The sequence below is a fragment of the Hemiscyllium ocellatum genome, chromosome 28 (genome assembly GCF_020745735.1).
Source record: "Hemiscyllium ocellatum isolate sHemOce1 chromosome 28, sHemOce1.pat.X.cur, whole genome shotgun sequence".
Lineage (NCBI taxonomy): Eukaryota > Metazoa > Chordata > Chondrichthyes > Orectolobiformes > Hemiscylliidae > Hemiscyllium > Hemiscyllium ocellatum.
The window spans coordinates 22,657,219-22,675,841 of NC_083428.1; positions in this window are offsets into that span (position 1 = coordinate 22,657,219).

Genomic DNA, 18,623 nt, shown 5'->3' on the forward strand with positions numbered 1-18,623 from the left:
TTCCATGAGATTCTTTCACTCCTGGCTAGCCATATCCACTTGAGTATTTATTAAGCCAGAAACCTCTGATTGTCACCTGTTATGTTATTTTCAGTCCATACAATTTATCCAACAGTTAATATCTGAAAGAGCTGAGCATCAGAAAATGGTGAACTTTATTCACTGAACTGTAGAACAACAGTGGCCTATTCACTTATATAGATGCCATTCAGAAAGTTACAAATATACTTCTTTTTCACAGTTATTTCTTGTTGAATAAAAGCAGCAAAGTTCAACTGCAGCTCAATGTCATTTCCCTCAAGAACAAGCTCATCCTTCTGGGCCTGGGAGACTATTCATGAAACAATCGGCTTCACTCAGACTCTATGACTATACTTCTGTCTGAGGAAGTTACAAATATCTACAGGAGATCCTGTTTCCTGAACAACTACATTAATGGGGAAATGAGCATAGACTGGTCTCATCTTGTAACGGAAACCTAAAGTGATGCCCTTCATCATGTCTGTACATGACCCTTGTAGCTTGGTAGCTCCAGCATCCATTAGCTGAAACTTACTGGAAGGCAAGAATTTTCATCATGAATTAGACTAGATACAGATTGCAGAGATTGAATAGTATAGGAATTAATGATCGAATCAGTGATTGAAACAGTAAATGTTCATTTTTCCTGACTAACAGAAAGGGAAGATCTCCAGTTCTGTTTATATTCGCTCAGCCAAGTTACAAGTTACTGGGTTCATTTACCTCTTTGGCACTTATTACTAAAACTTTGCAGAAGCTACTAGGTGAATTCCATCTGTCGTGGTCAAAGGCAATATATTTTTGAAGTCTGAAATGATGATACCCTTCCCTTACCTTACCACAGGAATAACCTCACTGGCTTCTCTAAACATCCTCTTCTGAGTTTTCCTATATCTTATCCATCTCACATTGACCTTGAGAGATCATTACATCAAATTTCTTGTGCAATTTCTATTGGCTTTGTTCAGCGACATTAATTATGAAATCACAGATAGAGCTTTATTATGCAGTGCCTTGGACAATTCAAGAGGCTCATTCCAGTTACCTCAAGTTTTTACATGTGCACAGCAGCTTTGTGTCAGGTCTGAAATTTCTCCTTCTGATCTATTTCAAAATAATGCCATGGCTATTGGCAAATTTTTCCCAGAGATGCCAACTCTGGTTGGAAGTGCTCCCAAATGTTTCATTGCTTGACCTTTCACCTACCACCACTCCACACGTGTTATTTACCCCTCTTCTGTATCCTTCAAATACAGGTGAAAGAAGGACAATGGGTGCAATCTTATCATACTCTGATTATGTGGGCTATGTGGGAGGTTGAGTGTAGTTTGGGATAAAATGTTCAGTTAGCCCTTTCTCAACAGTGAGATCATCTCGATGCATCTTGTTCACACTTCTCAAGCAGTATGGCAAGATTCTCTCTAGGTAGTATCATGTTCCCAATTGGCACTCGTTATTGCTTGTTAAATACTCGTTACTGAAAATGTGTTGCTGGAAAAGCGCAGCAGGTCAGACAGCATCCAAGGAGCAGAATCGTTACCCAGTTAGCAACTGGGAAAGTTCAACATGGAGCGAGATCTTGGTGGGTTCAGCTCTATGCTTGCTCCATAATATTTCCACATTGGATACTGGGTACCAATATCACACTGCATGGCACTGGCCACCCACACCCTACGTCCTCTTGTCTGCCATTTCTAGGGCAAATGTTAGGAAACATGCACTGCAGCTCCAGCCTAACATCGCTAGTTTGGATGCACATGGCCTTTTAAGGATGACAGGAGTCCCAGGCATGCTAGTCAATTCTGGGATCTCTAGTGAATGGAAAATTGCTTTGAGAATGATGTGTTAGTAAGGAGGGATGGAAATCAAATATGAAACTTGCCATAAAGCTGAAACATCAATTAATATTGCGAGTTCAGTAAGATATGGCAAGAAAACTCATGAAGCCTCATAGCAAGAATTAGTCCACCAAACTTGCCACGATTCATACTTGCCCCTCCCCCAAGTCCCTCCTCCCTACCTTTTATCTTAGCCTGCTTGGCACACTTTCCTCATTCCTGAAGAAGGGCTCATGCCCAAAACGTCGATTCTCCTTCTCCTTGGATGCTGCCTGACCTGCTGCGCTTTTCCAGCAACACATTTTCAGCTCTGACTCCAGCATCTGCAGTCCTCACTTCTCCTAGATGATTCATACTTAGCCAAGAAAGTAAAATTCAGCCCAACATCGTTTTCCATCATGGGTTTGCAGTAGTGTCAATGACATTTAAGAAAGAATCAAGTGAGTAAACAAAGAACTACCAACCTGGGGGCTTTACATCAGTAGTGGGAAAATCTGTTATAAAGGATGCGATGGGTAAAAACTTGGATAAAATTGATCTAATTAAGCATAATCGGGAGATCCAAGATGGCGGCGACTCAGCAAGTCTGAGTTTACAGTGCTCTTCCCAAAACCTGGGTAAAGTGAGTTACTCACCCTCACCACACTTACCAAACCACCCAAAAAAATTTTATAACCTTAATTAGCTGCTTACTATTATATTTAAGCAGTTTAATATTAAGTGGATAATGAGTAAACCAAAGGGATCCTGCAGCTCTCAGAAAACAAAGACCCCTCACCCACCCTCCTCTCCTCCTCCGGCTGCAGCTGATGTAAAAACAGGCCTTGAAGAGATGATTGCCAGGCTGGAAACGACACTCGTCAATTTCATTGTAGAATCCAGACAGAGATGGAATGCATTCGAAGAAAAGTTACAAAAGCACAGCGAGGCTCTCGAGGAATTACAGGGCCGAGTGAAGGGGGCGGAGCTAAAGGCCACGACCTCCGAGGCTGCAGCACAAACAGCTGCAGAACAGGTGCGAGCTCTGGAGCAGAGAGTCTGGGCCTTTGAAATCTACATGGATGACCTGGATAATAGAAATCGGAGAAAGAATATCCGTCTTCTGGGCCTCCCTGAACAAGAAGAGAAGGGACAGTTAGTAGTATTTCTGGAGCGATGGCTGCCCCAGCTTTTAAACCTGGGGGCTGAAACTGACCGGGTAAGGGTGGAGTGGGCCTACCGGGTCGCAGTACGCGGATCTGGCCCAAACCAGCGCCCACGCCCGGTCCTGTTCCGGCTGCAGAGTTATAGGGAGAGGCAGATACTCCTGGACGCCTCCAGAAAGCTTGGAAAGGATCCTAAAGCTATGATTCATGAAGGATCCAAGATTATGTTATTTCAGGACTTCTCCCCGGCTTTGGCACGAAGGAGGAAGGCGTTTGATGAGGTGAAGAAATGTCTAAGGAACTTAAATATTCAATACACCTTACGCTACCCAGCGACGTTATGCTTTAACCACGAAGGATCCGATTATAATTTTAGATCACCAGAAGAGGCTAAGGAACTTTTAGACTCGTTTAAATAAATCGTAAGAGACAATTTATGTTGGCTTGCCTCTTCCACACTCCATGGGGAGAAATGGATACTTTACTCTACTTTACTTTTGCTTCTGGGAGCAGGGTTGTCTTCCCTTGCTATTTTATGTTATTATACTTAACTGTAATTTGTTGGAGTTGTAATTTTATAGTTATGTGTGTTTGTACGTGGCATTGATGCTATCAGATATACTCAGGTATGGGTGGGGAGGGGTGGGGGTGGGGCGCTCACTGTTAACTCTAGCTCGGTATTATATCTAAATCCTATTAAGGAGCGCCCGGGTCAAGGGTGGGACACTGTTTGGGAGAGGATATGGTGGACCTTTAGAAAGGAAGTAAGGCCCCCTGAGAACAAGGGGGAGGATCTCCATTTAAACATGTTTTTTTTTGTTCTTATTGTTTGGAAATAGTTTCCTTTTTATTATACTGTTATGAGTGTATTAGAGAACATTTTCTCTTGTTTGAAGGATGTAAGTGACTCAACTATGCACTCTGGATAATTGTGGATTAGATTAGTAGTTAACTGAGTTTCATTGTTTTTCTTTCTTCTTTAGTATCATTCCTTTGAATTTTGATGATTATATATTTAAGATCTATTTTTATATTAATGTTTGTGCTTGAAAGTTCTGTTTATTTTTGTAAATCTGTCAAAATATTAAATTTCTAATCAAAATATCTTTTAAAAAAAAGCATAATCAGCATGGATATGCAAATAGTTAATCATGTATGATGAACATGCTCAAGATTTTTGCAAATACTCTTTTCAAATTTAATAAAGTGGAGTTGATGGACATAATATGTGTGAAATTTTCACAAGGCTTTTGATAAGAATTCCACAGGAAGTTGCTGAGCAAAATGTAAGCATTTGGAATAGAGGATAATACACTGACTTGGATTAATGATCAGTTAGAGAAAGATTAGAGAGAAAACAGGGAATAGGGATGCATATGTAACATTTGAGACGTGAGTACAACAATTTCTTGACCATTCAACATACTTGAACCCGAAATAATGGGAAAAGTCCATAGTTTCTGGTCAAGGCATGCCTCTTCCAATAAATAAAGTGTAAGTTGCTCAGGGGCCACTCAGAAGCTCAAGGTTGTTCTGTCATTTAATGAGATCATGGTTGCTCTGTAGTCTAACTTCGTTTACCTCCATTTCATAATGTCCTTCAAACTACTTGCTCACAAATACCTATTGATTTTGCTTGGAACACCAGTAGTGTTATTCATTTTTATTTGATCAATTAGGAGAACAAATGCATATAATATTAGACAATTATCTTCCATTCATTCATGGATTATGAAGATTCCTGGTCAAGAGCAGCATTTGTTTTCTGGCCTAATGGCCTTCACAAAGGCGGTAGTGACTCACCTTCTTGACTACTGTAATCCATTTGCTATAGGTAGACCCCACAATGCCATTAGGGAGGGAATTCAAGGATCTTGACCGAGTGACATTAAAGGAACAGTGATATAGTTCCAAGTCAGAATGATATGTGACCTGGAGCGAACTTACACATGGTGGAGCCCTCTTGCAGCCACTTCCCTTGTCTTTCTAGGAGCTAGAGGTTGTGCAATCTTGCTGAATTGTTGTCATACATCTTGTAAAAGGTACACATCGCTGGTAGTGCAGAAAGTGAATGCTTAAGGTAATCAATGAGATGATGATCACACAAGCTGTTATGTGTTGGATGGTGTTGAGTCTCTTGAGTACTTCCGATGCTGCACTCAACCCAACAAATGGAAAGTAATCTGACTTCAGCCTTGTAGATGATGGACAGGCTTTTAGGGAGTCAAGAGGTGTTATAACAGTCTCCCAACCCTGACCCACTCTTGTAGCCCATTATGGTTGGACCAGTTATGATCCTGGTCAATGATAAACCCAAGGGCAAAAAATTAGGTCTGCAGATGCTGGAGATCACAGTTGAAAATGTGTTGCTGGTTAAAGCACAGCAGGTCAGGCAGCATCCAAGGAATAGGAAATTCCTGATGAAGGGCTTATGCCCGAAACGTCGAATTTCCTATTCCTTGGATGCTGCCTGACCTGCTGTGCTTTAACCAGCAACACATTTTCAACAATGATAAACCCAAGAATAGTGATGATAGTGGATCCCGCAGTGTTGCTGCCACTGAATGTCAAGGATAATGGTTACATTCTGTCCTTTTGACAATGATAATTAGCTGGCTCTTTATTGGTATGATTATCACCTGAAAGCCCTCAATTTTGCCCAGGACCAAGTCTTGCTGCATGACATCACTGTAGCTGCTCCTGCACTGCTGGCTGTCCCACTTCACCAGGGATACCAGATTGATCTAAGCTGCAAGGCGGGCTCCAAGCTGGCTTGGTCAGGTAGTGTCACTGTCTGTGGCTATCTATAGGAAAGAGGACTGTTCTCTTCACCACCAGCCTATTTACAAAGAGCTCCTAGTCTCAGTTCATGAAGCAAGAAGCATCTTTCTTTTCTTCTCGACCAGGTCTTGAATACAGATATTGAGAAGCATAATGTGAGGGGTCATCCCTGGTTTGCAGTGTCTGAAGTCAAATTTTTTATAGTGCAGCACTGGCTTAGCTTCACCAGCCATGTAGTTTTCCAACAAAGCTGCTTCACGGCCAACTTACATAAGTAATGAGGTGAGGATTGCATGAGAAAAGTCATTCCGAGTTTTGGCTGATTGGGCACTGTGAATCCTACTCGACAAAATATTTTTCTTCAAAATTGGAAAATTCTGCTCAGTGACATGTAGACACAAAGATCATATGTGACTTGAGCTCACTACCAAAGATAACAATCTAATTTGCATTACTATCATTCCAAATTTCAATCTATTAGAATGGACACAGCACGTCTGCAAACCCATAAAAGATAATGACCTCAGGTGAATATGAAGGACCCACATTTCTTGTTTCACTAATAAGGCATCAAGGCAATTCCCTGAGTTTTTCAACCATTATATCTAATCATTTGGATTGTAGGATCCACTAAGAGAGCTTTCCAAACATGTTTCTGATCAAGTTGGAATAACGAGTGGTGAATGTATTTGGATCTGCTGAGCAGTTGGAGAGAATATCACATGACAAGACAACCCTTTGTTTGTTTTAATCTCCAGTTTGCTCCACAAAATTGAGGCCTAGCAGCTGAGATGCTGGAAGGGAGCTTACTGGGTTCCCTCCTACCTCTCTTTCACTCTCCAATCCACATTACAAGCTTCCAATCCTGTTTTCTTAACCATCCAAGGACAGGTAGAAACTTATTGTAAAAGCTCAACCCAGCACCTCATCTTCAAAAGAACAACCAAATCAGTCAGCTATAACTCTTTAAAACTGAAAGCACCAGAACTACCAAAATAAAATTAAATGACCACAAAATACAGTGGTCAATGGAGTCATCAAACTACCGATTGTATATTCCTTTTTCTATGTATGGACTCTAATTTGACAAACCTACCCTTATCCCTCTCTCACCAGCATTTGTGCGTGTGATCATAGTTACATACTTTATTTTCCACTTGAGCTGTTTTAACGATGATAAAGGTAACCTCACTCTTTGGTAAACCCAAGGAAATATGTCCTATAAATTATTTTAAGATCACAGCACATGAATAGTTAATTCATCATTAATTTAGCAGGTACATATTTTTCAAAACAGAAACAAACCTTGTTACAGTCAAACGGAGAGGAGGAAAAGAAGAGGCCATTTTTTCCCTCCAAACCTGATCATAATATTATGGACTAAAAACATTGAAATTGTGTCTGAATTTCAAAACAATGCTGTCATCATGACTTTATAGGAGCAAGAGAAGTGGCTACATATCCAATATGGTGGGCACTGTACACACAATCATTTGATGGTGGAGGTCCTTCTGACATATTAATAAAGAGCGGTTGGTTAGCTAAATGGTTATTGATGCCAGCAGCATGGGTTCAATTCCCACACCAGCTAACATTACCATGCAGGGATACTTCTTCCTCTCACCTGAGGTTTAGTGTTCTTCATGTTAAATCACCCCCAGTTATCTCTCTCTTTTTGGTCAGCATGAACCAGTTTGGGCCTAAGGGCCTGCCTCGGTGACGTTGGACTCTATAAAAGGCTGCGTATATGTCCACACGTTCAGCAGTAATCAGCAATGCACAAAAAAAAAGCTGCTGTCATTGACCCAGCCCCAGTTGTACATTTTACATGAAGTGATGAAAATAACATCAGGATCCAAACAGATCTTTGAACTTCAACTAGATTACCAAGCCCCTTAGGGCCAGAACATGATAATCAAAGGTAACAAATCCAAAATGCACTCCAAAGACAACACAAGCTCAACTTCACCTCCTCAAGGAAAATCTTATGATCATTCACCACCAACAATCATAATATGCAGCTAAATACAGGGAAAATTAAATTATCTAAATTGTTTAAAGTATTTCACTTATATTGCAGCACTGGATAATAATCAGATTTAAAAGTATATTAATCTGACTCTAAACAATTACTATAAACTCTTGTTGTTTCCATTCAAATATTTAAGGGAATTATCTAATGCTGAATCAAGAAAAATATTTAATCAAAGATTCGAAAGTACAGTAACAATCTACCCGCCCTGTTTTTGAACGTTTATCTGCACTAAAGAAGTCTTCAAAATTCAGGCATAGGGTCTCAAAACCAGCAATCACAGGACTGAGGCCATGCAGGATTTTATATATTGCCTGACTTTGTGTTGGATGGTTTGGATCGTGGTGGTTGGTTCAAGCTAGGTCAGTTGGTGTCAAGGGTCATTTGGATTGTGAGATCAGCCAACACGTGGAATACCAAAACCTTCTTCAGCTTCCTGACCCACAGACTACCATCAGTGAAGATAAACAACAGCACCTCCTCCACAATAACATTCAACGCCACAAAGATGCGTTCTCAGCTGCATGCTGTACTCCCTGTACAAATTCCTTATGAACGCCATCTACAAATCTGCTGATGACACTGCTATGGTAGGCAAGACATCAAAACAATGATGAGTCAGAAGGGACTTTGGGGCGGCACGGTGGCGCAGTGGTTAGCACTGCTGCCTCACAGCGCCTGTAGACCCGGGTTCAATTCCCGACTCAGGCAACTGACTGTGTGGAGTTTGCACGTTCTCCCCGTGTCTGCGTGGGTTTCCTCCGGGTGCTCCGGTTTCCTCCCACAGTCCAAAGATGTGCGGGTCAGGTGAATTGGCCAAGCTAAATTGCCCGTAGTGTTAGGTAAGGGGTATGGGTGTGTTGCGCTTCGGCGGGTCGGTGTGGACTTGTTGGGCCGAAGGGCCTGTTTCCACACTGTAAGTCTAAGTCTAAGAATACAGAAGGAGAGAGAGGGCTTGGTGTCATGGTGCAATGAGAACAACCTTTTTCTCAGTCGGCAAAACAAAAGAACTGTTCATCAACTTCAGGAAGAAAGAAGGTGGACACATCCCCATTTTCATCAATAAGCTGAGGTGGAGAGGGTCAAGAGATTCAAGTTCCTGAGAGTGACCATAACCAACAATCTATTCTGGACCTCCCACATAGATGTGACAGTCAAGAGGCACAATGATGCCTTTTCTTTCTCAGGTGGCTCAAGAAATTCAGCATATTCATAAGGACCCTCATCAACCTTTACATTTGCACCATTGAAAGCATTCTATTGGGATGTATAATGGTGTGGTACAGCAACTGCTCTGCCCAGGCCCCTAAGAAATTACAGAACGTTGTGTGCAGAGCCCAGATCATTTTGGAAGCCAACCTCCCATCCATGGATTCCATTTACACTTCTCACTGCTGCAGAAAGACTGCCAACATCATCAAAGACCCTTCCCACCCTGGTAATGCTACCTTCCGTCAGACAGAACATACAGAAGCTTGACCACAAGCACCAACAGATTCAGGAACAGCTTCTTCCCTGCTGTTATTAGACTGCTGAATGGACCTCTTTAATTTCAAATAATACTGACCTTGCTATTGTTGATCTTGCTTTGTGCACCTCCTGCACAGTTGTAACTGTGCATGCCTTGCTCTGTCTAAATACCCTATGATCTGTATGTCCTTGCTCGCTATGATCTGCCTGTACTGCTTACAAAGAAAAACTTTTCACTGTACCTAGGTACATGTGACTACAATAAATCAAATCAAATTAATCTGGAGATGAATTGTCAAGATACGTTTTCTTTAGAAAATCAATAAAAATTGAAGTGAGCAACATTGTAAAGGAACTTTTGGCAATCTCTGAATTTGGGACTCTGTATCAGTATAGAATGTACAGCTGCTTTATTTTTAATTTTTCCCCTTCTACTAAATGACAATCACAAGTTTAGAAACATTTCATTATTCTGAAATCATGATTAATTGAAGTTATAATGCCAGACTACCAGTATTATAACTTTAATTAATTCTAATTTCAGTCCTACCACAGTGCTTCCTAGGATTATCTGGGATTTAACTGGAGCTACCACACATTGTGAGACACTAGTGCCCTCTTTCTGTCTCTTCGGTGCTTGCAACTGAATGAACTATTCTAACCTGACCCTGTTTCATCACCTCCACCACTTAACATATGACCCCCCGGAGACAGCCTGTACCATCTGTCATTCTGCTTTTTAAATATATGTCAACAGGTCCATTGAGGACAAGGTCAGTGATGGGAGGGGAGAAGTGTTGTGCACAGCACAACAAAACAAAAGATCGCCCAATATTTGGAAGATGCAAGTTACGGCTGTCCAATTATTTGCTACTATTCAGCAGAAAGATTAGCCAGAGGTCATCAATTCATATACAAGTCAAAAAGAATTCTATTTATGACCAAGCTGCCCTGTTTATGTTTCAGTTGTGGCAGTGCAGACAATGGGTGCTGCGTTCTGTTAGCTATTACAATTTCTGAATGCTTTGCACATTTCTCTAGGCCTTGTGAAAAGTGATGATCGTTTGAGACAATCCAGCAGCATGCAGTGTAGTTTGAGCCAACATCCAAACAGACTTTGTGTGTAATTCATATGTAAATAAATTGAAACAACTGTGCAAATTACTGATGTTACTAATCCCGTGAAATAAAACAGTACCACATAAGGCAAGTTATTGGGAACGCATTAGTGTCAAGTCCTGCACATCTCTATTCATTCTCAGCAGCATTGGTTCAAGTACCTTAAAATTTACGCAAAGCCAAGTGAAAGTGTCAGTTTCTAACCAAATCTGAGAGAGAAATTATTTGCCTTGATCACAAAACTTAACATTAAAGATCTTCAAAGAAGATGTGAAACTTAGCTTGTTTAGAATTCAAGCCAGTTCACTTTGATTTCTAAATGGACAGTGGCAGTTGTTTCTCATCATGAAAATCAGTCATCTCGGTTTAGGTATAAACATCATTTATTTCAGAGAGTTCTCATAGCTTATATGAGTTGACCTCAATAAGTGTGAACGGATTATGTGATGCTACCATTTGTGTGGAGTCAACAACATTGATTTATCAATCAGTTTGAATCTAGTAGACAGTGAAAAATCATTATCCTCAATGACGTAGTCAAAGGATTATGTATGTCAACAGAATATGTAATTTCATGTGATGTGTATAGAAATATCCTAGCAATCAATGTCCCCACTAACTACGTTGCTCAAATAGTTAATCAACTATGTTTAATTACATTATTTTCCTTGAAAAGTTGCAATGTTGGATCTAGATTCCTAACCTTATGTTCCTGTTTAAAAATCTTGTCTTTAATGTGTTCTGCCATGCAGAAGGGAAGTAAGTCAAGAATTGGACATTAATGAAATAGATATTCTTCTAATAAGGAAGTTCTTAAAACAGAACAACATTAGTTTAATAAGTAATATCATGAATGATAAAATAAAAGTATATAACATAATATAGGCTGAATCTTGTTCATAGAATCCCTTCAATCCAACAAGTCCACACCGACCCTCCAAAGAGTAACCCACCCAGACCCATTCCCCTACATATAGCCCCTGTCTAAAGTACCCAACCTGCACATCCCTGAACGTTGTGGACAATTTAGCACAGTCAACTCACCTGACCTACACATCTTTGGATTGTGGGAGAAAACCAGAGCACCCGGAGGAAATCCACACAGACATGAGGAGAATGTGCAAACTCCACACAAGCAGTTACCCAATGCTGGAATCAAACCTAGGTCCCTGGCACTGTGAGGTAGCAGTGCTAACCACTGAGCCACCATGCCACCTCCCCCTGTGTTCTGGCTAACTGCGAGTGCATTGAGTTTTTTTAAGAGGGATTGTTGAGGCTGTGTAAGGTTCTGGTCAGACTGGATTTGGAACATTGTGAGCAGTTATGAGCCCTAATCTGTGGAATGATGTGCTGACATTGGAGGGGATCCAGAGGAGGTTTACAAGAATGGTTCTGGGAATGAATGGCTCACCTTATGATGAGTATTTGAGAACTCTCGGTCTGTACTCGACAGAGTTTAGAAGAATAAGAGGGGATCTGATTGAAACTCATAGGATCCAAAGAAGCCTGCATAGAGTGAACATGGAGAAGATGTTTCCACTAGGAGGAGAGACTAGAACCTAAGAGTACAGTCTCCAAGTGAACTATAACGTGGGGGGAAGGATAGGAAGTGCTGGACTCCCTGGACTGTTGTTTCCTCTCGTATGATGATTGCATTCTACTTTCTTTTCTCTTATTTTATTTTCTTAATTTAACTCTTGAACTTTTAGTACTGAGGTGAGCAGGAATGTCTTTAGTTGGACGATGATCAATCTGTGGAACTCTTTGCTGCAGTAAGCTGTGAAGGCCAACTCATTGAGTGTATTTAAGAAAGAGATACATAGGTTCTTGATTAGTAACAGGATCAAAGATTATGGGAGAGAAGGCAGGAGAATAGGGTTGAGAAACATATCAGCTATGATAGAATGGACTGAATGGCCTAATTCTGCTCCAAAATCTTCTGGTCTACAGAGAGGACAATCGTTGTCACTGGCAATAATACTCTCCTCCTGTAACCTTACTTGCTCCTGACATCATCCTTGTTCCCCATGCCACAAATGCCTTTTCTTTTCCCCCTGCCCTTAACTCCCCCATCCACCTTTTGCAGTGATCTCCCGACTGCCCCTACATGCTCCTTTTGCACACATCTTAATGATCAATGCAGTGACACCCAGGACCGTATTTGCCCCAGACCTTAGACTGACTTCAGTGGGCCATCCCAGACATGACTGACAGGACTCTTGACTGCGATCTTTGTGGTTCCCCAACTAATGATATGCAATTCCCCGGACCATGGTGCTGGCTCGACAGAACAGACATTAGGCCAGTACTTGGGTTGCATTCGCACAGATCTCCTGATGGTGAGTGATCCGAGCTGATTGTGGCCAAACCCCTAGACAGTGTACAAACTATAAATGGGACTGATGGATCTGGGACCAACTGACTAGCTGTGCCACCCCCAACCCCCTACTTTGACTTGACTGAGGACAAGCCCCCACTCAGTCTCTGACATGACATTTGATTGATATGTTCAATGTGGTTTATGTGCAGACAGCTGGCATGTGTTGCAGGTGCTAGGTTAATGTCTCAGTGTGTTGTACATCAAGGAATTCCCCCATCCCTTAATTGAACAGTTCCCTAGCCTGCCTGTGCTAAAGAGCATGTCAATCCGGCAGCATGGAGATCTCTGTCTCTGGCTGACATGCCAATGTATTAACAGCCAAGGGAAGTCAAGCTCAGGCAAAGCACAGATGCTGCACACCTTCATGTAGACACTAAGTGAGGAAAAACTAAGACAGCAAGCAGGCCACACCTAGATACAGCCCATGAGCTGGGTGCCTATGCTTCATGCCCTGAGATGCTGATTGGTGCTGTCTAATATGGTGGTGGATCACAAGCTGAACTCTCCAGTTTAGTGGGTGACACGGTGGCACAGTGTTAGCACAGCTGCCTCACAGCACCAGAGACCCAGGTTCAATTCCCGCCTCAGGCAACTGTCTGTGTGGAGTTTGCACATTCTCCCCGTGTCTGTGTGGGTTTCCACCAGGTGCTCCGGTTTCCTCCCACAATCCAAAAATGTGCAGGTTAGGTGAATTGGCTATGCTAAATTGCACATAGTGATAGGGGAATGGGTCTGGGCGGGTTGCGGGTTGGTGTGGACTTGTTGGGCCGAAGGGCCTGTTTCCACACTGTAAGTAATCTAATCTAATAACTGCTCTGACTTCCACGTTGCGATTTCTTCACATTTAGTTTGTTTGGTAAGATAGGAAGCTGAATTTTGATGAGATAAGTTGAGATGTGAATAAGCTGTAATCCTCCTTAACTAGTAACTCACTGCTGACTAGTGAAAAATTCCACTTGCTGATCGTCAAGAGCATAAAACCATGTAGCGTGAGGCCCTGACATTGAGAGAGGCTGTGACAGACTTCCCAATCAATCCTAACACAGCCCAAGGCACTCTGACCTCTGTAAGTTTCCTCCCAAAGTGACCACCTCCAGACAAAAGCAGAACCCCCATGGAACTATACCCATGAAGGAGATACAAGTTGTTTTATAAAAATAAGCACTATAATTAATCCTATGCCACCTTAGTGCCACCTAGTAATGTGTTTATACAGATAGGACCTGAGATTCATGTCTTCCAATTACCCCTGCAGCAAACTTTTCACTTCTGGTTAAAGTTTTAACCTCTCACATGTTTCCTAATAGCTGATTAGGGTTCTGTTCACTGCCCATATACCTGTCACATTTGTGGAAGATACAATTAAATACAATTAAAGTTTGCTAAATAAAAATACAAACGCAATCATTAATGCTGCACTGCAATTCTCAATTATCTAACTTCAGTTGTAGCCAAGCAGGTGACACACAGAGAAGCAACTCCATTCCAATCCACCCAAAGCCAGGAAATGATATTGTCTTCATGTGCATGATGTGGTCAAAGGAGTGGGGCACAGAATAGCCCATACAAAAAAAAAAGGGCAATGTGTCCAAATTACTGATCAATTTATAACCCCCAGTGTGATAATGAAAGATAGGCTGCAGGTGTGTTAGAAAGGCTTTTTATTGATTGGAGTCATGGTATTTTCAGATGGGTCAGATCCAGCTGCTGGAAGAACTACACAGCAGCTTTTCACATTGATAATTATTGTCACACCATTTTTCTTCATGACTGCACACTGATTATTTTTTATTTCTGGTCTAGAGCCAGCAGGTATCACTGAGTTTCTTTGGAATGATTGTTGCATAGCACTATGTGTGGTATCCCTGGCAAAGGAAACACTGACTGCTATAATTAAAACACAAATGTAAGAATCTTCCAAGCCGAGAGCACCTTTATTCTTTCATTGTTCTGTCCCTGTGCTTCCAATTTTCTCCCTAGGATAGCAGGCTTGTCTGAGTCCCAGCATGGCCACAGCAAACACACAATTCCACCAAGTTGAAGCAAGGTTAGCGATTACGCTCCAAAGACAAAGTACTTTGACTATCTGGTGCTCCATCTAGTGTCTAAAATGAGAAGCAGAGAAGCTCCACTGACAAGTATTCAATCTTATCAGGCATTGAAAGGATTTGTATCTATGATATGTGATTGGAAGCTGAACGTTCTGTGTGAGAGTATCAGTAAAACAATGATAGAAATAAGACTTTACACAATGGTATGAAATAGTATTTGCACCACAAATACCCCACATAAAACATTGGAACTAGGTAACTCTTGAAAAGAGCTGATTTGGAGATACTGGTGTTGGACTGGGACGTACAAAGTTAAAAGTCACATAACGCCAGGTTATAGTCTAGGGTTTATTTGGAAGCACTAGCTTTCGGAGTGCTGCTCCTTCAATACATTATCTGGGCCGACATGGCACCAATTTTTAAAGTTCAGTTGAGAAGGTAATTTTTTTAAAAAGGTGTGTGATTTACATATGAAAGAACTGAAACCAACATGGTCATTCTAAAAGATGAGAGACTTAACAAACAACTCAGGACTTGTTCAATATATTATTTCAGTTACATCACACTGTAAACTTTTGCTATAAATTCTGTGGTTTACAATCTTATTCTCCACAACCACCTGAAGAAGGAGCGGTGCTCCGAAAGCTAGTGCTTCCAGTTAAACCTGTTGGACTCTGACCTGGCATTGGGTGATTTTTAACTTTGAAAAGAGCTGCTCAGAAAGTTTTATTAGGTTTTTGACAACAAAGTTTTAAATAAATGTGTGAAGTATCATACATAAATAAAAGACTTCTTTTCCCAACAGCTTTAAAGGCATCTCTACACCATGCAGCTTTCCAGACATCTCTATACTCTCCAGCTTTAAAAGCATCTCTACCCATACAGATTTAAAGGCATCTCTATACCATGTTTACCTCTGAGGTTCAAGAAAATGTTTCACTGTGTTATGGACAGGACTAGACCCCCTCAAAAATATTTTAAGAAGGTAATCAAGACCCTAACATTTTCTTATTTTAAAGGCAAATGTGAAGTGTCTCACATGCAATGCGACTGTTCAAACTTCTCAATGTTAAGCAAAACCCAATTTATTTAAACACCCTGGTTAAAATACAAGCAAGGAAAGACGAATTTTGAATAACTTAACAGATTGGAAATGTAATAGAATAATAGATACAGTAGCTATTACCAATTAAATGTTCCAATGTAGTAATATCCCATAAAACATCTCTTGGTGAAAAAAATATTCTGACACAGATTCTCCTATGCAGTTCTCCAGTCCCAGAGTCAAAAACATCAGGAGAAGATTCAGAGAGTAGCAGCCAAGAGACATTCACTGAAGCTCCCAACTCTTTTGAGATCCCAATAGATTCTGATGCTGCTGGAAAAACCAAACCCCTGTCATCTGGATCTGCGAGAGCTGGCCACACCCTTTCAGGCTGTTAAAAAAAATCCCAAGGCCTCCCGAACTATTTACTCAATAGGTGTTCAGTAGCCAGCTCTATACCTCTGCCTTACAACATCTTTTCAAATAAAAACGACACACAATAATCTCTTAAAGTCTCCGCATTGCCACAACTGCCACTTTAAGGATGGGTAACAAATATTGGCCTTTTTAATGATGTTTGTCTCTCTGGTTGAATTTAAAAAAATAACCTTATGCAATTTGGTTTTGCAAACAACAGCACAGAATTCGACACTTTATGATCATTATAGTTATACTGTGAAAAACATATTTGTCATAAATATGGGTAGAACCAGGGGTATTCTCTGGTATTCAATATTCTTCCTTGCTCAGAGATTCAAATGGAACGATTAAAAATCTGCCCAGATGTTACCATTGGGAAGCCTTATCTTTGTCCTTGCTTTTGAACAATAGTGTGGTAGTTTTGCAGTCTCCTGTTCAATCCATTATTCTCTAAAAATCTAAGGTCATTCAATTTAGCACTGAAATATTCTAGGTAGTTTATCAGCTCATAATTTCCACCTTTTATTTTAATGTAATCTTATACGAGAATATTAATTGTACACATTTGTTGTGATGAGTACACCATTTTATTTCCATTTCACTCCAATTGTTAAACAGCATAATTTACTTGGCTCCATGATTTCATTGATTGAATGTATTTGCTGACAGAATTAATTGCACAAATTGCATATTACAGTTTACATATAATATTTTCAATAGCCAAGGTATATTACCCTCATGATCCCACCAAAGATCATCTACTATTGTTACAGTGAGCACAACAAGAATATTGCTCACCAAAACATTAACTATTAATAAGTACACTGGGGAGAGATGGCTCTGCCCAATGTGCATTGTAACACTATCAATGCATTTGGAAGGAATTTTTTTATAATTTTTCCAAATAGACCAACCTACATTGACATAAAATGACTAAACAGATTGCTGGATTGAGTAAGCGAACCATTCAATTCAGGAAGCTTTCAGGATTAATCTCAATGCAACGTGTTGCTGATCTCATTTGCAGTTATGAATTGGGAACAGGAAAATTAGTCAGTGCTGTTGCTGTTAATTGCAGCACATGTTGGAAGCATGGACATGTGAACACTGCTGTAGTAGAGCCCAATGGGCCAGTGCCTGTTCAGATGTAAACTGTGAAATTTTTATATATTTAATATCATTTATTGTAATTATTGATTTCTGGCTTTTGAATTTATAACCTGTGGATTTTCTGTCTGTAAGAAGTTATAATTAACTTGTAAATATTACTGTAGCAATAATGCCATGTTTTAAATCAGTTTTTTGAGGTTTACCTTTCGAGTCAATGTAAATGTGTGCATCACTATTGGAATTTTTTGTTTATCTTAGATCATTTTGAGGTCCAGCAAGGTAAGTAATGCATTTCTGGAATTTGGATTTCTTTTTAAGCTTAAAAGGAGGGTGGCTTTTGATTTCATTTTTACTTCGAGTTATGAACAGTCCTGTGAAGTCCTTGGACTAGGATGGCTGATTGGACTGGTGTTCCAAAGAAGAAAATAACATAAAATGAACTAGGTTGCCTTAGAGTGAATATTTAGCTTAGTACCAGACCAGGTACGTTGGGATTAAAAAAAAAGAGGTTACTTACAGCTGAGTACAATTAATCTCAAGTATCCAAAGCTCCAGGGAGAAGTTAGCTGCAGTTGCATTCTAGGAGTTCACACCATAATGACATAGATATACCAAGGTATTAGATACTGAGACACTGGTGTGAGTGTTATATGAGTGGTATTTTGGGTACTGTACCAGAGGTATGGTTTTGGGTACCATACAGAAGCCATTTGTTTCTTTTCGATGTATAAAATTCTGTGTGAGATTAATGGGATCATATTTCTACTGTACATTTAAACATCCTTGAATTTGTATTATAAGTGGATGGTTTGATTTAGTCCATTTTATCATCATTCATTTCATTAATAAACTTTTGTTTTATTATTTAAAAAAAATCTACTTCATCAATGTTTGATATTGTCATTTCAGCAAGAGACCAATTTATAAAAGTCAACCTCAACTGTGATCATAACATTGGCAACAATTATGCTCAAGATGTACAAATTAATCATGGAACCTTGGCCAAAGTACGTAATTAGCAAACAATGTCTTTAACAGAGAAGAAGAATTCTTTTAACACCTGCTTTTGTTCCGTGAGTGTAATATTTTTTTCTTCTTCACTACCTAATCAATAATGTTGTGAACAAACCATTCATGCATTGTCGAACCTATATGAATTTTCACTGGATCATTGCGGTCACAACTGCATAATTATTAGAAATTTGTAAAAG